The 8,804-nt window shown below is 39.8% G+C and overlaps 1 long non-coding RNA gene across 1 annotated transcript; it reads right to left on the bottom strand.

Moving 5' to 3' along the window:
* LOC130138041 (uncharacterized) lies at window positions 1–4,621 on the bottom strand. The gene is made up of 6 exons (XR_008816466.1): window positions 4,593–4,621; window positions 4,242–4,301; window positions 3,941–4,164; window positions 3,350–3,595; window positions 378–1,225; window positions 1–276 (listed from the first exon to the last, which is right to left on the bottom strand). It is a non-coding gene; the product is annotated as an uncharacterized LOC130138041 (long non-coding RNA).
* Window positions 4,622–8,804: the final 4,183 nt, after the last annotated feature.

Here is an 8,804-nt window from a genome sequence, read left to right as displayed (position 1 = left end):
ACGTTCGTGCTTGCATATTTCATGTAACAGTCAAATCAAGCCTAATCAAACTAGAGATTCTCCGTTTCTCATGGAATTAAGCAACTCTTTAATCTGGACGGCAATCGCCTGCTCTCGATTTCATGCAGTTCTGTGTGAAGCGAAGTCCTCGAAGTACACGAACCCGTCCCCGTTCTTGTCCACCTCCGCGATCATGCGCCTGCACTCCTCCATCGTACACTGCACGTCCCCGAGCACCACGAATGACCGAAAATGTTGGACTTAGCTTATCCATGACTGCAATACGACAAGAAGGAAAAGGATGCATGCTCCAAGTATATGACTCAAAATCAGAAGTCAATATATTCCCAAGCTTCAATTAATCAAGTTTATACTACCCAAATGATGAGTTGGTGATAAAGACCAGAAAGACTGGAGGGTGGTGCAACTCCAGTGAAAGGCGGCAGCATGTGAGTAAGCTATTCTCAACGGCAATATCTCTGCGAATCAACAAAAGAGGAACGACACGATTCAACTAAACCAGCTACAGAAAACCGAATGAATGAAAATGTTGGACTTAGCTTATTTACTGAAAACTGCCCCATCTTCTCCGATATTCGCCCGTGTCTCCGGCTTCATCATGCAAAAGAAGTCCCAAGTGACACTCACAATCACCGCGAACAAGAAGAAGGACCTTTGGAAAATGATTGCATTGTACAACGACGCATACATCATCGATGACACTGCTCTCATCACCTGATTAACAGCAACAGCGATTACGCACTCCAGCGCACGCAACCTCTGCGGAAAGATCTTTGAGAAGTACACCCATGTGACTGGCCCCATCCCGATGGAGAAGAAGGCCACCTAGGACAATGAGGTGATTCACATGACCACGGCCAATATGGGTTTCATGTTGCTATGGGCGATGATGGTGAGACACATTCTGAGAGAGGCGAGCGAGAAGATCATCTTGCCGACACTATTTAGCAACAACGGTTGCCGCCCAATCGTTGCTGCGAGTAGCATCGGCGGGATGATCATCTCGCTCGACTCTATCAGTAGGAGCCTCATTGTCATCGACCACAGCCACACAAAGCTCATGTGGGCGGTGACCATGTGCATCTCCTCGGTGTTGTCCTATGCGGCCTTCTTCTCCATTAGGATGGGGCCAATCATATGGGTGTAAAGCTCGGAGATCTTCCCACTGAGGTTGCGTGCACTGGGGTACGCAATCACCATCGCCCTGAAATGAGTGACGAGTGGAGTATTAACGATGACATTCTTATCGCTATACAAGGCAATCGCCATCGACAAGGCCTTATTCTTGTGCGTGGCAATATGAATTGAGGGATGTTTGCTGATGTGGACGAGGACAAAAAAAAAGAATTACTATGATGAATTTTAAAAGAGAAAAAGCCGACAAAAATTTCTTTGGAAATTCAATTTCTTGAGAACAAGAAGTCTTTGATAAGTGGTTGTGAATTTTTTGTTTCGCCCATTTGAGTCTGACCCCACTATGTAGTTTAGCCACACTCTTTTTCTTGGCCTCGCCGAAATTTTCTTGTGTTGTGCATGTGCCATAAGCGTGTGGTGCATTGCCATGCATGTTGAATACACATTTTCTGGAGGACTGCTGGCTAAGGATTAAGCAGAGTTTTCCATCTAGAATTTTGATTTAGTCATGATTAGAGAATTCGTTGGTTTTCCACAGTTTCTTGATAAAGCGGGAAGGACTTTTGGGAGGAAGGGCAACATTCAACTCTGGATAGACGAATTGAGGAATTTGCAAAAATCACCTATTATCAAAATCCAAGACATGGATGAAGTGCTCGAATTTCCGAAAGTCTAATATGAGGAATTAGATGGGGAGTAATTTTTGTGTGGAGTATTGTTTCATGAATAATTTTCCATATTTGTGGATCATTTTGAAGGAAATTTGGAAGGCAGAGGGATTTCTCAACGTGCATTCTTCTTGTTACGGGAAAAATTAACATTACAAATGCGATCTCTTCTTTATACATCAATCGCGACCTTCCTGAAGTGGGTCTACCAACCCGGGAGACAGGTTTATAGGTCTTGTCAAGTTGAGGACCAACAGTTCTCAATCGGCGCCCATCCTCCCAAGCCCTTAGCTCGACATTGGAATTTTATTTTAAGTGGTTAATCCTATAAGAATTCTATATGATAAAGTCACCACTAGCCTATTGAGTTTGGGTAGAAACCAAATGAGATATGGGAGAATACCTCCCTTCCTACACAACCAGAGTTCTAGAGACTTGATTACACTAGTTTTTCAACTAATACCCTTTTATTACCTAACTTGATTCATTTTTAACTATGTGTCTGATGCGATCTTTATCCAATTATGAGTTCTAATGTTTTCGTGTGCTATCTGTGCATGCAATCTTTGTTATGTTTATTATGGTCCTAGAATGTAACTTAACCATTCGATTACAACAATGAATCACAACACAAAAAATGATATAAGAGCAATCACAACAAACACATCAAAAACAATAATGAAGAACAAACAAAAGGTAAGGTACGGTAAAATAACCCAGTGCAGTGTCGGGTAAAGAACATCACAGGGCCTCATCTTTAGTGATAGTAGAGCAACCCTATGAGCTAAAATCAAATAAATTCAGAAGTGTAATACTAATTCTAATATCTAAAAGGAATCTATTGTTAATGAAATCTACAAAGGAGGAAAAACATGTATATGAACTAATCCTTAAATGCAAATCTAATATTAATGCAATAAGATTTTGATCTTTTCAATTTTATACAAGTTTAACATTTTCTACATTTTTTCTTTTCATTTATTTCATCTGAAAAAAAGGACCATCTAAAGTTTGGATTTATTTCGAAAATTCAAAGAAAATATCTCCCTAAACAAATCAGCCCGAACTAAAATGAAATTTAACTAACACTACAACCTAAGATGCAACCACCTAATTTTTATGTATTTTTAATTTTTGTCAGTTTTTATAGTAATTTACGATTTTTTATTCCCTTTAATTTCTTTTTCCTTTTTTATTCTTCTTATACTTCGCTTGGTTTCCCTTTGCCTCTTTCATTTATTTTTTCTTTGAAACGTCCTACATAGACATGATCAACTCTTTGCTTTGTTCATAATTCACCTAGCTCTGTTCATCATTTTTCTAGCTTCAAAAACTAATTAACATCATAAAAAATCTTCATCAACCGGGGAACTCATTGATGCCGCAATCTATATTCTAACCATCACACATGTAATGAAACATGTTCAAATCACAAACTGGAACTCAATGGCACATGATCTTCAGGGAACCAATAGTTAAGATTTCTTGTCTTTGTTTCTCCGAGAACAGAGTATACAGGTACTTACCTTGGAGATGCAGATGTTGATTTCGAAGGATGATCAAACTAAGAAGCTGCGTGAACATGTTCAAATCACAACAAGAACACATGATGCAGATGTTCACACTTATAAACAGCCACTTGCATCAACGGCTTGACATCTGGACAGCGTGTAATGATTGCAGATGTCCTTACTAGCTGACCAATATAAGATGCTTTGACCTCTCTAATAGTTAATGGCCGTCCTTTCGAAGATGCTCTATTGTCAACTTCACTGAACAAAAAAATTCAAGAGGAAGACACAACTAGCGAAGAAACAAACAAACAAACATCATATTTTGCTTGGAAGCTGACAATATTGCACGCAATGCTCAGGTGCTGGCCAACTAGCAGAAAGCCAAAGCATTGCACAACATACTAGAGAAATAGGGGAGAACTTTTCTCACTGCATGCTGAATTCTGCAGTTTCGTGGATGAATACTGGTGCAAGAAAATCAAATTTCTTTGGGGAACCCTCAAATTTCAGTTATGAATGCATCGTTTTAACTGGACTAGTAGTCAATAGTAAACAAATTAGGCGTTTAAAGTATCAAAGGACAAGGCCTCTAATGAAGCTTACAAGTATAGTTTGATTTCAGAAGGCATCTTCTGAAGTGGATCCACACCGTCCACATTTTCTCTGTTATCTTCAGACCTCTGGATTAAAAGCATGTCGTGATCATCATCCGGAAAGGGCTCCGTGGGTTCTGGCATGAGCTCATCAAAGGCCTCGGTGAAAATTCCAATATATCACTGAGTATTTTAAGTGACCCGTCTAAGAAATTCTTCATCTAAGTCCTTGTACTACGCACATGTTACCACAGCGTCAGAAGTAATTACAGAGCATAAGAAACCTTGGCATGTGAGGTGCGGAAACTTACATCGACTGAGTCCTCGAGCTCGATCTCAACAGCAGAAATGTTTCAATTTACTACTTCTTGCTGAAATCGGTACAGGCGGCCCTCGTGTGAGTCATTTAAATTGGAAATAAAAAATTAACTACGATTGATTCAATTGTAAATCTAGGGTTAATCCATTTTTAAGTACCAGAACATAATTGCACACGAAAGAGATTCCTCAGCTTTAGTTCACAGACATCAGATAAAGGATCGGCGTGATGTGAGATCAAGCACATATCGTTTTCATTGATTTCACCAAACACGAATGATGTACATCTTACAACGCTTAGAAGGACATCCGTATATAAATACTAGTCAAGAGGAGAAACTTACGAGGACGTTCATGTACTTGGCTTCTCCATTTGCATCAGCAGAGTTCGAGAGGAAATCCTTCGCGATCGCCGTCAGCATCACACGTGAAACCCGTTTCACGAAACGCCGCCGATTAATTCCACGGACACACACAAAAACATAGCGAGAGAGAGAGAGAGAGAGAGAGAGAGAGAGGAACCTTTACCTGCCTTCAAGTCGAGGTCCTTCATGGCTTCACCGAGTGTCAGCCTCTCCCTTAGACTCAGGATAAACAAGTCTTGGAGGCATCGTTGCTGGTGATCGGCATCGGCAAAGAAGAGACGGGCAGGAGCCGACCTCTTCGACGTCACTGATAAGAAAACACAGTAAAACAGAGACGCAATCAGCGAGGCTCTCGAGCGGCGCGGGGCAGGCACAGGACGTGGCCGCACACCAATCGCTGGACCTGCTGCTGCGCGCGAAGCTGGGGGGCTCGTCAGGATCAGCTTGGGTGATGCTTCGCTACAGGGAGCAACGTCGGCAAAAGACCGCAAGAGATGCCCAGAAAGCTTCTGAGTTCGTCGAACGGTCGCTAGAACTCGCTGCGGGAGGGCTTGCTGAACATGGTGTGAGCGTTGGCGGAGGGCCATGGCTGGCTGCGGCGGCGGGAGTGATCATGAGAATTTAACACCAAGGAGAAAAGGGTAAAGCTGAAGAATCGTCCCGCCCTTACCATGAAGTGACGATGACTTTGTTTTTGGCCACCTTGTTTCTCCAACACCTGAACGATCTTCATCCGTTCCTTGTTTTTAGCCACCTTCTTTCTTATTTCAAACAACAAATCCCTATCACTATCAGATTTTTCAATCTCCAGATATCCATTAAGATCCGCCGTTTTCACTTCGGTTTGAGCGAGTTTGTTGAGCGAGTCATAAGCGAGAGATAGAGAGAGTTAGTTTTTTTTTACGAAATCATTATTCTTTCGATGAGCATACGGTTATAGAAATTGGAACTTCTACTGAGAAAAGGAAATGAAAAGCACACGCTTGCAACACTGATCATAAGACCCATATTGGCAATTTTATTTCCCATATCCGGCAAATCTCAGAATAAAGAAAATTTGGCATTTTGCATCAAGCGACCAAAATTTCGTGGGTCGTAAAACATCGAAGGACATGCCTAAATGATAGAAAAGCCGTCTTCATCCATCGTAAACATCTCTTGATTCATAGTGAATATGTCGCATTTTTTGGTAGTTACAAAAATATTCGGAAGGGGAAACGAGGTGTTGCGCAATCTGGTCAGCGCATCTGTTTTGGGTACGGGGGGCCATAAGTTCGAATCTTGTCATCTTCATGTGATGGGCCGAAGTACCAGCCCAGCCCGTTACCGGTAGGCGGCCTAAAAGCATGCCGACGATGGGTTAGAGGCCCTAGTATAGGTAAGCTTGGAAGGCTGCCAAGACAATGGTGATCCACTAATTTAATATTAGGAATTTCCTTTGTAAGGCAAGTGAATGGGTTGGGACAGGCTTACCTAAACAAAAAAATACAAAAATGGAGAATAGTAAGAGAGTTTGGGAATTAAGAATAAATAACGATGTGGCACACAATTGAAACTTGACCTAGATATGAATGAATTAAACAAGAGATCCCAAAGCAAGACATTTTATTGGTTTATACATCATAAAATCACCGTGACCTGGGTTAGGACGAGTCAAGAATGGTGTCATTATTTAAATGGTGGATATTTTTGTCCGCCAAGTAAAAGTTTATACATCTTTTTGTGGCATTTGAAAAGTTATCATCGGACCAAGCCTAGGCATCATACTCATTTACTCTTTGATTGAAAAGTAAAGATAATGGCTTTCTGACGGTATCATTGATACTCCCTTTAAATTTGAAAGTAGCGCCATGAGAAACCACTTCTTTTGAATCGGGATGCCAACTTTGTGTATTCTTCAATCTCGATATCCTTCTCTTCCTAGAGCCAGGTTAGAATGTCCAGTAATCTTTGGAAAAAAAAAATTATCATAGGATATCATGAAAAAATGTAAAAGAAGTGGAAGAGATATGGCAAAACTACGAGCGAAAAGCTGGACCAATGTTGCGTGATCTTCATTTCGTCCTATCAGGATGTCCTAGAAATAAAAGGATTTTCTTGACATAAACCATTTGAGCAGGGGTACACCAATTTCTCCCTTTGCATATTTGTACCCATGGCCAAAAGGAATGAACTCTAGTCAGACATTGATCCGTCGGAAATTACCGGAGCAAGAGTTTCATACGGAAAAAGAAAAATTCGGGTGAACAATGAACGTGTTGAATATGAGCTTTATTTATTGCCTCTAGATAACTCCTTTTTTAGACAATGATGGCGTTAGTTACATATGCGCTTATGTTGAATTTTAGTAAAGCAATCACAAAAAGAATAAAAGAATTACGAGGTGCGGCAATGTGCCTACGTCCTCGGACAAAACTCTCAACTCTCTTATTTTTTGTCGTGAGAGTTAAGCAGCATATTCTGCAATTTGTACACAAGGGTTGCCACAACAAAGGAAACAAGCAAACCCGAAAAACAGAAAACTCCAAAAAATAGGAAAACTAACAATATACAGATTTGCACCCACCCATGAGTAGCTCAGTTAGTTAGGGCGTACTTGGGATTGTGTGGTTAGGCGCACTGGTCCCAGGTTCGATTCCCCAGCTGAGCACTTGTGATTTAAGTGGGGGGCCATGGCGGTGAGTTGCTGTGCTAGTCTCCCCCGAGGAATAGTCGAGGTGCGCACAAGCTGGCCCGGACACCTCGGTTACAAAAAAAATAAATAAATAATATACAGATTTGCCTACAATCTCTCCTTTCCTTGAATAGGAACGCAAATCCCGCCAATAGCTTATGTATATTCCTTTGTTATAAACGTCATGTTATTCATGGCTGAAACTAGTTGAATTACTTGATAAACCATATGTCTATAACCTACCTATAGCGGTTATATTTGCATGCCTATTTCTCCCGTGTAAATAACTACTAAGTTATAAATATCCTGTAAATGATTTCCAAATTCATCTAGATAATATTCTCATATGTGATTTGGTCGTAAGTGATGCAAGCATGGACCAACCCACTGATTTAATTTCTCCTTTTCCAAATTATTTAATTTTTTTAATGACATGTTTCGGTTTTCATAAATTTTGACTCCGTCTTACGCCAATAATAGCTCCTAAGAAATACAAACTCTAATCCATAGCCCCGTGCTTGCACTAATTCATGGTCTATGAAGGGAATGAAGCTTAGCCAAGAAAATTTGCAATGTGAAAATGTTGTGAATTATGGTAGAAGCTACTCATTAACTCCAAACTCTACACTACAAAAAAATAAGGTTTTAGCCACGAATTTTGCCACGAAAAATTCGCCAAAATTCGTCGCTAAATGAATTTGCGACGAAAAAAATTTCGTCGCTAATTCGGCGTCGCAAAATTTAGCCACGAAAAATTTCAATTTTCGTCGCTAATTTGCCACGAAAAAAAATTCGTCGCAAATTTTTCGTGGCAAAATTCGTCGCAAATTATTCGTGGCAAAATTCGTCGCTAATTTGCCACGAACTGTATTCGTCGCAAAATTCATCGCTAATTTGTCACGAACTATATTCGTGGCAAAATTCGTCGCTAATTTGCCCCGAAAAAACAAAAAAAAAATTCTATTTTTTTAAAAAAAAATTTTTTGCCACGAAATGTATTCGTCGCAAAATTCGTCGCTAATTTACCTCGAAAAAGCAAAAAAAATTATTTTTAAAAAAAATTCTATTTTTTTTAAAAAAAAGTTGCCACGAACTGTATTCGTCGCTAATTTGTCCTGAAAAAACAAAAAAAATATATTTTTTTAAAAATAAAATTTTGAAAAAATAAAATTTTCAAAAAAAATTCTGTTCTCTAGCTCATAAATTAACAGGGATATAACCAAGAAACAATTTAAACTGTCTATTTCTCTGAGACAGCTAAGAAATTAACTAGCCGGTGACGGAAAGATTACTATAGCAATGTGCAAGTTTGGTATCAACGCCTAATAAGCAAATCTCCTGTAAAAACACTAAATGGGATTATCTATCGCCTATCACATATGTAATGGATTTATCTCAAGTCCTTTTTTTTTTTGCCGTGTATATCAATACTTGACTTTGGCTAAATTTCTCAGGTAACTTTAGACCTAAAAGAATCATCATGTAACTAACTGCATCCTTGTGTGTACATGCTTATT

The sequence above is a fragment of the Syzygium oleosum genome, unplaced genomic scaffold (assembly GCF_021117445.2).
Source record: "Syzygium oleosum isolate NSW1041296 unplaced genomic scaffold, Sole_v2.1 Sole_v2.04, whole genome shotgun sequence".
In the NCBI taxonomy this organism is placed as follows: Eukaryota; Viridiplantae; Streptophyta; class Magnoliopsida; order Myrtales; family Myrtaceae; genus Syzygium; species Syzygium oleosum.
The sequence above is the reverse complement of the archived record's forward strand: the minus strand, read 5'-3'. Positions and strand labels throughout refer to the sequence as shown.